Genomic DNA, 12,196 nt, shown 5'->3' on the forward strand with positions numbered 1-12,196 from the left:
TTGATGTACGGGCTACTCAAAATGTTTATTAATCCAACTGATGTCTTTACCAGCGATACTCCAACCGCAAACCAAAAGTTGATGTTTTCATGCTGTAGGCAGTTTTTCCAAGGCATCAGAACAAGACCCCATATCTTTTTTTGTTTTTTTTTGAGACACAGTCTTGCTCTGTTGCTCAGGCTGGAATGCAGTGGCACAATCTTGGCTTACTGCAACCTCCACCTCCCAGATTCAAATGATTCTCTTACCTCAGCCTCCCAAGTAGCTGGGATTACAGGTGTGCGCCACCAGGCCCGGCTAATTTTTTTTTTTTTTTTTTAAGTGGAGATGGGGTTTCACCGTGTTGGCCAGGCTGGTCTTGAACTCCTGACTTTAGGTGATACATCTGTCTCAGCCTCCCAAAGTACTGGGATTACAGGTGTGAGCCACTGCACCTCGCCAAGACTCCATGTCTTAATGGGACTTTTGCCCACCTTAATGCTACCTTTTTCACTTGGCAGGATAGCAATAGTTTAACTGAAGTTTCACAACCAGTAGCTTCTGGCTAGTACTTAACAGAAACTAACGTAATAAATCCTTCAGTATTCAATGGTTAGGTAAGAAAATGTCTATGCTATTGCTAACACCACATGCTTTACCTGGATAAATTCCTTTGGAAAAAGGTGAGATCGATATATTCAAAATTAGAAAACAGGCTACATGGTTAAAATAGGTCTCACTTAATTCTCGACGGTCATTTGATTTCTTCAATTGGTTGTCTTTAAGCCTAGGTTCATGGCTCAAAACAATTATGCAAACTGGAATGGTCATATTATACTGTGTATTTTCCATTTTTAAACTTTGTATCTGTTACTTGTTAAAGTTTTGAAGAAGTACAACTCCTAAAAAAAAATTCTGGCCTAGCACTTTGAAATGATAGCAAAATACTATGAGACAGAGAAAATTAAACTTAACAATGAACTCCAGACTCTCATGGAACCTGAGAGCCACTGTGCTCAAACCTCCCTTATTGCTCTCATATGACTAAAACGTTTTGACACTGATTCCTAGTCACCAGTCCCTCTCCCCAACATGACATGAGGCCAACAAATAGGACAGTTTCATCTTGCCACTGAGAGACATCAAAATCTAAAGGATGATTGACCAATGACAATGTTGGAGAAAAAATCTTGATCAAAAAGGGGAAACATGAAAATTGTCAGAATCAAAATGGAATCACTAATGTTAAAAAATATTCTGGTTGAGTGCAGTGGCTCATGCTTGTAATCCCAACACTTTGGGGGGCCAAGGCAGGTGGATCACCTAAGATCAGGAGTTTCAGACCAGCTAACATGGTGAAACCCCATCTCTACTGAAAACACAAAATCAGCCACGTGTGGTGGCATGCGCCTATAATCCCAACTACTAAGGAGGCTGAGGCAGGAGAATCACTTGTACCTGGGAGCCTTGAAACATTTTTTGTTTTCTTTTACCTCCCTGAATATGTTAATACAGTTTACTATGGTACATGTTTTCCCATTGTAATGCTCTATTCCCAAATAAATACCTTTTTCTTTTATAGAGCCTCTCTTTGTTATTTAGATTGATGGCATGATTCTATTTATATGAAATATCCAGAACATTCAAATCCGTAAACATGTAAATTATATTAGTGTTTGCAAGTAAATGGAGGGAGGTGGGAGTTCTTTTTCAGGTGTTGGAAATATTCTGGAATTAGATTAGGTACATGTTATTACAAATATAGTAAAAAAGACTCATGCATTTTAAAATGATTAAAATGGCAAATTTCTGATATGCAAATTTTATATCAAATACAAATAAATTTAAAGACAGAACAAAACACTAGATATACCAATAGATGTTGTAGATTTTTGCAAGTGAGAATATCTTAGCATGTGTTTACCCATTTTGGGCCTTTTCTTTCCCTTTGTGTCTTGACTAGAATTTTTATTCTAAATTGTTACAGATATAATTCATGGATATATCCTATTTACAAAACAAGTATTTACTGGTTTATTTATTTTTTCTACATACCAGGATGGCCCTGGATTTATCTTATTGTTGAAGGACTTCCTCTGATTATTTCAAAGGTAATCTTTCTCTGTAAACCTTTTGATGCTTTGTGTGCCTGAAGATGCCTTTGTTTAACCCTTAGAAAAATGGGAATGAAGCACAAAATTTTGGTTTCAAAGTTCTTCTTGGCTGGGCACAGTGGCTCATGCCTGTAATTACAACATTTTGGCACGCCAACGAGGGAGGATCACTTGAATCTGGGATTTGGAGACCAGCTTGGGCAGCATAATGAAACCCCATCTCCACAAAAAGAAAGTTTTTCAAATTAGCCAGGTGTGGTGGTACATATCTGTAGTTCCAGCTACTTGAGGCTAAGGCAGGAATATCACATGAACCCAGAAGTTCGAGGCTGCAGTGAGCTAAGATTGCACCACTGCACTCCAGCCTGACTGACAAAGCCAGACCCTGTCTCTTTAAAAAAAAAAAGAGGGGGGAGAGGGTGGGGACGGGCACGGTGGCTCATGCCTGTAATCCCAGCACTTTGGGAGGCCAAGGTGGGCAGATCACAAGGTCAGGTGTTTGAGACCAGCCTGACTAACAGTGAAATCCTGTCTCTACTGAGAATTCAAAAATTAACCAGATGTTGTGGCACATGCCTGTAGTCCCAGCTACTCAGGAGGCCAAGGCAGGAGAATCACTTGAACCCGGGAGGCAGAGGTTGTGGTGAGCAAAGATCACACTACTATACCCCAGGCTGGGTGACAGAGCAAGACTCCATCTCAAAAAAAAAAAAAAAAAAAAAAAAAATTTGAGTCATCATTTTGGTAAAATAAATAACATGGTAATCTGGAATTGTATATTATAATTTCAAGTGTTTTAAATCTCTAACTTATTAAACAGGTTTCCCAAAATCAGTTTTGAAATTTTCTTTCCTCACCCCTAGCTTTTGGATGCTACAGAGGGCCCCTGAAGCATCCAGAAGAGGGGTAAACAGGATTATTTGACATGTTTAGATATGTGGATTGCCAAAATGATGTTTAATCTCCTTCAGGTTATATTTTAGAGAAGAATATTAATACATGTTCCAAAATTGTATTGTATGGGATGCCTAAAATTCTAATGTCTGAGTTCTGTGTTTATGCTATCAATGATAATTAAGGTTATTATGTTGAGTTATTGTAAACCACAGAGATAACCAAATTTATCTGTCAATCATGTTTTTAACTAACTACCCTGGACATCTTGTTATTCACAGACAATTCTTGTCTTGTTTTAATCCTCTTCAAAAGATGGTTTTATAATCAGCTATAGAACTTTGGTGTTCTTAAATGCAGATTTCTGATAACTTTGGAGATTGTGACATTGGAATAAAGAAAAATGTACAGGACTTATGAAGAGCTGAAATGTTTATGAATATCAAGCAGCATAAGAGTTAATGGAATAGATTGAACTAATAGAAAACTGAAGTAATCTTTTTGTTTACTTTTGCTTAAAACATTGCTGATGCTTGTTTTGTTTTTCAGAGTCAAGAAAACTTATTTTGAGCTATTTACATCATTTAATAATCAAGTAAGTTAACTCCTGTGAACAAAATTTGGAGCGTATTTGTTTCTCTCTGCCTGGCTTCTCCAGAATTTGTAAACTATTTGTAAGTATTCTTAACTTACGGCAATATGGTTATTTGCATCAGTGCAGAAAGAATCCATTTTCTTTTGCAAGAGAACACAACTGGAGAAACTGGTTGTTTTACCAAGGCTTTAAATGGAAGCGTGTGCTTCCCTTTAAGGAATCAAGCTTGACTTGCAGAGCCGATAAAAACTCCTTGGGAAAACTGGCCTCATACGTTGTCTACACTGTCCCCATACAGGGTTCCTAACTTGTGGTGAGTAAGAATGTCACTCTCTGGCTCCAGAGAATCTATAATCCACCCCACAAGTATTTATATCAGATGTTTTTGTATAGATAAGGGAACATGCACAGGGTCTTGCCTGAGCATGCCCACAGTGGACTGGAGGCTCACATACACTGGGGGATTGGGGTGGAGCCACAAGAAATTCATGCCTTTTGCAAGAGAGGAGCCTGGCCTCTTCAGCTCATGTGTGGTGGCCTGGTATTCAATCTTTGAGGTGGGAGCCTGCTGGCGGGACTTCTCGCATTGCTGAGAGCTCCCCTTTTGCTTAATAAATCCCATCCTCCTCACCTTTCAATGTGTCTGTGTGCCTAATTCTTCCTGATTGTGAGACAAGAACCCGGATTTAGCTGAGCTAAGGAGCAAAAAATGCTGCATCAGTAGTTAGGAATCAGCCAGGCAGGGGAGGGTTCTCTCCCAACCCACTATAAATGTCTGGTGATGTTTCAGCAATTATCTCATTGCCTCTGTAAAAATGATAATTTGGCAGAACCAGGGAGAGGCCATTTCCTGATGGTCTACACCTGTTAATATCAAAATGTGTATTGAATGCAGGCCCCAGGGAGAAACAGCTTCCTGGGCATGCATATTAAGAGACAAAAATGGGCCAGGCGCAGTGGCTCACGTCTGTAATTCCAGCACTTTGGGAGGCCGAGGCAAGTGGATCACGAGGTCAGGAGATCGAGACCATCCTGTCTAACACGGTGAAACCCTGTCTCTACTAAAACAAAAAAAAAAATTAGCCGGGTGTGGTGGCAGGCACCTGTAGTCCCAGCTACTCGGGAGGCTGAGGCAGGAGAATGGCATGACCCTGGGAGGTGGAGCTTGTAGTGAGCCGAGACTGTGCCACTGCACTCCAGCCCAGGCAACAGAGCGAGACTCCGTCTCAAAAAAAATAAAAGACAAAAATGGCAAAGTATGATCTTCTGGGTATACTCCACCAGATAAAGGAAGAAAGCCTCAGATAGGCATGTGTATAACTCCCTAAATACACTGTGTGTGCTCACTTCCCAAGGGTAAGAAGGGTTCTGCGCATGTGGGCAGGTCACCCTAACGGAAGAATCATGGGAAAGAGGCAAGGTCATAAAAGTCCTAGGATCACAGTTAAACAGGACACTTGACCTTCTGTCTTTAACCTTCACATCCCTGCTTAGATCTTTTCCAAGTGCATTTTCTTTTCCATTCTAAGGCTTTTTTCTTTTTTTTTTTTTTTTTGAGACTGAGTTTCACCCTTGTTGCCCAGGCTAGAGTGCAATGCCACAATCTCGGCTCACCACAACCTCCGCCTCTCGGGTTGAAGCAATTCTCCTTCCTCAGTCTCCTGAGTAGCTGGGATTACAGGCATGTGCCACCATGCCTGGCTAATTTTGTATTTTTAGTAGAGACAGGGTTTCTCCATGTTAGGCTGGTCTCAAACTCTTGACCTCAGGTTATCTGCCCACCTCAATGTCCCAAAGCACCGGGAATACAGGCGTGAGGTCACTGTTTGACCTCTAAGGCCTTTTTAAATAAACTTCTATTCCTGCTCTGGAACTTGCGTTGGTCTCTTTTCTTGCCTCATGCCCCCCAGTCGAATTCTTTCTTCTGAGGATGCAAGGACTGAACTTGCTATTGACCCATAAGGATATGCCACCAGTAACTTTGGTTAACTTGGATCGCTTCCACCAGTAACTGCCTGTGAGCATGACTTCCTCTAGGTTCCTCAAGAAGAAATTCAGAACAAAAAATGGCAGTCAGCCAACCCGGCAACATGGCAAAACTCTGTCTCCACAAAAAATATACAAAAAATTCAGGCAGTCATGGTGCTGCACACCTGTTAGTCCCAGCAACTTGGGAGCCTGAGATGTGATTATCTTCTGAGCCCCGGAGATTAAGGCTGCAGTGAGTCTTGATCACATGACTGCACACCAGCCTGGGCAACAGAGTGAGACTGTCTCAAAAAAAAAAAAAAAAAAAAAAAAGGTAGTCATCATTCAGTTCTCAGTTCCCCCTTATCTGAGGTCTAGGTGCCAGTGGACAGCATTTTCTATTTGGTAGGGATCTGGGTTTACTGAGAACAACTCAGAAACATATGTTAGGATGTTATCTTTTGGGCAGCTGCCGTGGCTCATGCGCGTGTAATCCCAGCACTTTGGGAGGCCAGGGCAGGAGGATCATCCTGGAGATTGCGATCATCCTGGCCAACATGGTGAAACCCCGTCTCTACTAAAATACAAAAAAATTAGCCGAGCAAAAAAATTAGCCGAGCATGGTGGCATACGCCTGCAGTCCCAGCTACTCAGGAGGCTGAGGCAGGGGAATTGCTTGAACCCAGGAGATGGAGGTTGCAGTGAACCGAGATCGTGCCATTGCACTCCAGCCTGGGCAACAAGAGCGAAACTCCCCTCTCAAAAAAAAAAAAAAAAAAAAGTACATCTACTACCCTTTTTGACTTAGTAACTATCCCACTGTAAAGGCAAGAGAACAAAAACAAAGAACAAAAAAACCAAAAACTATCCTAAATAAAATATTCATAAAAGATAGGTCCTCAGATAAAGTAGACTTCCCTTTTTTTCAGACCTATCCATATTTAGACCAGACGTAGAGAATACTTTCTTTGCTCTATTCCTTTCCACTCTAAACTTAATGATTTTAGCTAGAAAACAGTAACTAAGTTAAAAACACCACCTATCAAACCAAACCAGTCTTCAAAATATACTTTCTGACATTAAACTATTTTAAAACCCTTTTATTTAAAAAATGTATGACTGTGCACTGTGGCTCATGCCTGTAATCCCATCACTTTGAGAGGCCAAGGTGAGAGGATCACTTGAGATCAGGAGTTTGAGAGCACCTCGGGCAACATAGTGAGACCCCATCACTTAAAAAAAAAATGAAAATAGCGAGGCATGGTTTCGTGTCCGAGCTACTTGGGAGGCTGAGGCAGGATTGTTTGAGCAGTGAGCTATGTTGCGCCATTGCAACACAGTGACAGAATGAGACCTTGTCTGAAAAAAAAAAAAAAAAATTAATGGCCCCTTAACCAACAGTAACTGAAAAGCCTATATTTCCAATAATAAAACTTCATGGCCGGGCAAGGTGGCTCACGCCTGTAATCCCAGCAGTTTGGGAAGCCGAGGCAGGTGGATCATGAGGTCGGGATATCGAGACCATCCTGGCTAACACGGTGAAACCCCGTCTCTACTAAAAAATACACAAAATTAGCCAGGCTTGGTGGCAGGCACCTGTAGTCCCAGCTACCGGGGAGGCTGAGGCAGCAGAATGGCGTGAACCTGGGAGGCGGAGCTTGCAGTGAGCCAAGATCGCGCCACTGCACTCCAGCCTGGGTGACAGAGCAAGACTCTGTTTAAAAAAGAAAAAAATAAAAACCAAAAAAAACTTCATATAGCTTCCACTGTTAAACTCCATTATGACTAAATACTACAAGACTTTAGTACACTATACCAAAATATATTTTCACCAAAAAAAAAAAACCTTTTTCATAGTCCACTAAAAACTATCACACCCTTCCTAATCCGAAACCCCAAAATTGTGTCTTCTACAGATATTAAAAAAAAAAGACTGCTCTTATCACTCACATTGCAACAAAACTTCAGGACCTCAAACTTTAAGTTCATAATCTTACAACTCAGAATGGCCCTTCCAGACTCTTTTTTTTGTTTTTTTTTTTCCCCGAGACAGAGTTTCACTCTTGTTGCCCAGGTGGAGTCCAGTGGTGCAATCTCAGCTCACTGCAACCTCCACCTCCCAGGTTCAAGCAATTATCTTGTCTCAGCCTCCCAAGTAGCTGGGATTAGAGGCATGTGCCACCATGCCTGGCTAATTTTGTATTTTTAGTAGAGACAGGGTTTCTTCATGTTGGTCAGGCTGGTCTTGAACTCCCAACCTCAGGTGATCCACCCACTTCGGCCTCCCAATGTGCTGGGATTACAGGCATGAGCCACTGCACCTGGTGGCTCTTAAAGCCACCGACTCTTAAAACTATATCCCCATTAGAGACTTTAAATAAAACTAACAAAAACAAAAAACTAACCAAAAACCAACCAACAAACAAACCCTTTCTCTGAAAACAGACAATATCCTAGACATGGACAACTTTCTCAAGATCACAAATCAAGACTTCTCTACCATCATGAGATTCTTACCTCTTAATTTTTTCCTTACATATGCCTCTATAGACAATAAAAATAAAAGTCTTATATGCACTCACAGAATATAGTTTTATTTATAAAAGATCTCACATCCCGTCTTCTAACAAACAACCTTGTGCCTTAGTAAATAAAAAAATAGACTGGGTGCGGTGGCTCACGCCTGTAATCCCAGCACTTTGGGAGGCTGAAGCAGGCAGATCACGAGGTTAGGAGGTTGAGACCATCCTGGCCAATATGGTGAAACCCCGTCTCTACTAAAATACAAAAAAATTAACCAGGTGTAATGGCAGGCACCTACAGTCCCAGCTACTCAGGAGGCTGAGGCAGGGGCATCACTTGAACCCTGGAGGAGGAGGTTGCAGTGAGCTGAGATCGTGCCACTGCACTCCAGCCTGGCAACAGAGCAAGACTGCGTCTCAAAAAAAAAAAAAAAAAAAAAAAAAAAAAAACAATATATTGTGCTGATGTTAATACCTTTATTACTTCACAATCAGTCAAAAACTTTAGTCCACTCCTCTTAACCAATATCATAAATTAAAAAAAAAAAAAATTACGAAGAGGCCTTCAGTCTTCTAGATACAGACATCATTTATTGTCTCTTTTTCCATAATTTAGAATAAATGAAGCAATGATTAGAAATTATGCCTCATGGCCGGGCACGGTGGCTCACACCTGTAATCCCAGCACTTTGGGAGGCCGAGTTGGGTGGATCACCTGAGGTCAAGAGTTCAAGACCAGCCTGGCCAACATGGTGAAACCCTGTCTCTACTAAAAAAAAAAAAAAGAAAAAAGAAAAAAAATACAAAACATTAGTTGGGCATGGTAGCGGGTGCCTGTAATCCCAGCAACTTAGAAGGCTGAGAATTGCTTGAACCTGGGAGGCAGAGGTTGCAGTGAGCCAAGATTTCACCATTGCACTCCAGCTTGGGCAACGAGAGCGGAACTCCGTCTCAAAAAAAAAAAAAAAGCCGGGCGCGGTGGCTCAAGCCTGTAATCCCAGCACTTTGGGAGGCTGAGGCAGGTGTATCATGATGTCGGAAGATCGACACCATTCTGACTAACACGGTGAAACCCCGTCTCTACTAAAAACAGAAAAAAATAACCCGTGCTGGCGGTCACCTGTAGTCTCAGCTACTCGGGAGGCTGAGGCAGGAGAATGGCATGAATCCGGTAGGCGGAGCTTGCAGTGAGCCGAGATCGCGCCACTGAACTCCAGCCTGGGGGACAGAGCGAGACTCGGTCTCAACAAGAGAAAAGAAAAAGAAAAAAAGAAATGTATCCCTCATAATAGACTCTGTAGTTAACTCTACTACAAAGGCCATGGCACCACAGACTAAGTTCTCTTATTAAAGTTGTGCTAGATAATGGAATTGCTGTCTATTAACTTACTGACTGGACAGAGAAATATCTGCAGTTGCTGAGACTTCGTGTTGCACAGAGATGAACATATCAGGTATTACAGAGATTCAGTTACAGAGGATTAATAAACAAGCTGCTTGGTTAAAACAGCTTGACCTTTTATCTAGTTCTTTCTTTGATCTATTTGATTTTAGTTAGTTCATGGTGACCCTGGCTAAGGGGCACACTCCAAAGTCTTGGTATTATCCTCTTGATAATCTTAATAGTAGTATCCTACATACACTAAGGACTTTCAAAAGTTTTAAATGTTTATATACAATCATCCATAAAATGTCCATAAAATTTAAATAAATAAAAATTCCAACATAATAAAAAAGTCTCCTCTACTCTAACGCTTACCAGAAAATGACCTAAAGTCCTTATTCCCACCTTACAAAACCCACTGTTGTACTATTTCCCAGTGGGATTTTAGACCAAATAAGTACATTTACAATGGTCAGAAAGTAATGTCAATGTCTACAATTTTGGTCAACCTCTCTATTTTGGTCAAGTTGAGAGGTTGACCAAAAGGGGAGAAATTGTTAAATTGAGTTTAGCCTAAAGTTGCCTCCTTATAAGTTCAGCGTAAAGGTTTCTCTGTACATAGTAAATTGTAACCTAACTGGATGTATAAATGGACTATAACCTATTATAGCAATCACAGAGTTTTGGCCAATCACAGGAGGCCAACTGTTCAAATAATACACTCAACCAATCAAGCTGTTTCTGTATCTCACTTCTATTTTCTGTACATCACTGTCCTTTTTCTGTCCATAAATCTTCTTCTACCATGCAACAGTGTTGGAATCTCTCTGAACATATTCTGGTTCAGGGTGGCCACCTGATTGACAAATTTTTTTTTGCAAAATTAAACTCATATTTAATTTGTCTAAAGTTTTAACACTATCCTTCCTTTATATTTTGGTCTCTTTATGACATTACTATTTAGCACTGCTTGATACTTCTATTTTTTTTTCCAGACAGGGTCTCATCTGTCACCCAGGCTAGAGTACAGTGGCACCATCATGGCTCACTGCAAGCCTTGACCTCCTGGTCTCAAGTGATCCTCCCACCTCAGCCTCTGGAGTAGCTGGGACCACAGGTGCAGGTCCCCAGGCCTGGCTAATTAAAAAAAAATTTTTTTGACTAGGCGCCGTGGCTCACGCCTGTAATCCCAGCACTTTGGAAGGCCGAGGCGGGTGGAACACGAGGTCAGGAGATCGACACCATCCTGGCTAACATGGTGAAACCCCGTCTCTACTAAAAATACAAAAAATTAGCCTGGCGTGGTGGCGGGTGTCTGTAGTCCCGGCTACTCGGGAGGCTGAGGCAGGAAAATGGAGTGAACCCGGTAGGTGGAGCTTGCAGCAGTGAGCCGAGATCGCACCACTGCACTCCAGCCTGGGCAACAGAGCAAGACTCTGTCTCAAAAAACATGTTTATTTGTAGAGGCAGGGGTCTTGCTCTGTTGCCCAGCTGGTCTCAAACTCCTAGCCTCAAGAGATCCTCCCCTCTTGGTCTCCCAAAGTGTTGGGATTATAGTTGTGAGCAACCATGACCAGCCAACACTTTTATTTCCATCCTCCAGAACGCTTATTTTTTTTTCGTTGTCTTTGTTTTTCGTTGTTGTTGTTTGTGTTTCTAAGGACAGGGCCTCATCGTGTCATCCGGGCTAGGGTGCAGTGGCACAATCATAGGTCACTCTTGGGCTCAAGTGATCCTCCTGCCTCAGTCTCTCTTGAGTAGCTAGAACGACAGGAGCATGCCATCATGCTCGACTAATTTTTTTTTCTTGTAGAAACGGGAACTTGCCATGTTGCCCAGGCTAGTCTCCCAATTACTGGCCTTAAAGCCATCCTCCCAAGTCTTAAGTCTTGGCCTCCCAAAGTGCTGGGATCATAGACCTGAGACACTGCCCAGCCTGAGGTTCTGTTTCTAAATGTTTGACTCAGTACTTCCTTAGGGCACATCCTGATTGAAAAATTGATGGTAGCTTGTACTTTTACACTCTCTCCAAAAATTTCAGAGAATTATCTTCCCCCAATTCCATTTCTCCAAATTTTCCAACAACAAACAGTAAGCCTGGCTAATCTGGTTATAGACTAGGTTATGGAAGTGAGGTGAGATCATGGAATGAAGACCCAACTGAGACCCCCAATGAGGCCAATGTTTCCCTTGACCATCCGATTGTGCAGATTTATTTGTAATAGTGGAATGGAGCTTCCTGAACAGATGGTCAATCTAATGTTTTCGCCTGGAATCAGAGAAATCTGGATTAGTCAAATAGCCCTGGTTTAGCTACTTACTGTGTGACCTTGCACGGTGTAATCTTTACACATTTTCACCGAAATTACCTCATCTCTAAAGTGTTCTTTTGTATCTACTTCGGTGGCTGTATCAAATGAAATGTTTGCAAAAATGTTGTGTAAAGAGAAAAACATTCTCCAAGCTAATTTTTTTTTTTTTTTTGAGACTGAGTCTTGCTCTGTCTCCTCCCGGGTTCAAGCCCTACTCCCGCCTCAGCCTCCCGAGTAGCTGGGATTACATGCGCGCGCCACCACACCCAGCTAATTTTTGTTATTTTTAGTAGAGACGGGGTTTCACCATGTTGCCCAGGATGGTCTCCTGACCTCAACTAATTCACTCACCTCGGCTTCCCTAAGTGTTGGGATTACAGGCGTGAGCCTGTAAGTTAATATTTAAATCACACAGGAGTTGAGACTGT

This window comes from Macaca thibetana, chromosome 2 (genome assembly GCF_024542745.1).
Source record: "Macaca thibetana thibetana isolate TM-01 chromosome 2, ASM2454274v1, whole genome shotgun sequence".
Taxonomy (NCBI): Eukaryota; Metazoa; Chordata; class Mammalia; order Primates; family Cercopithecidae; genus Macaca; species Macaca thibetana.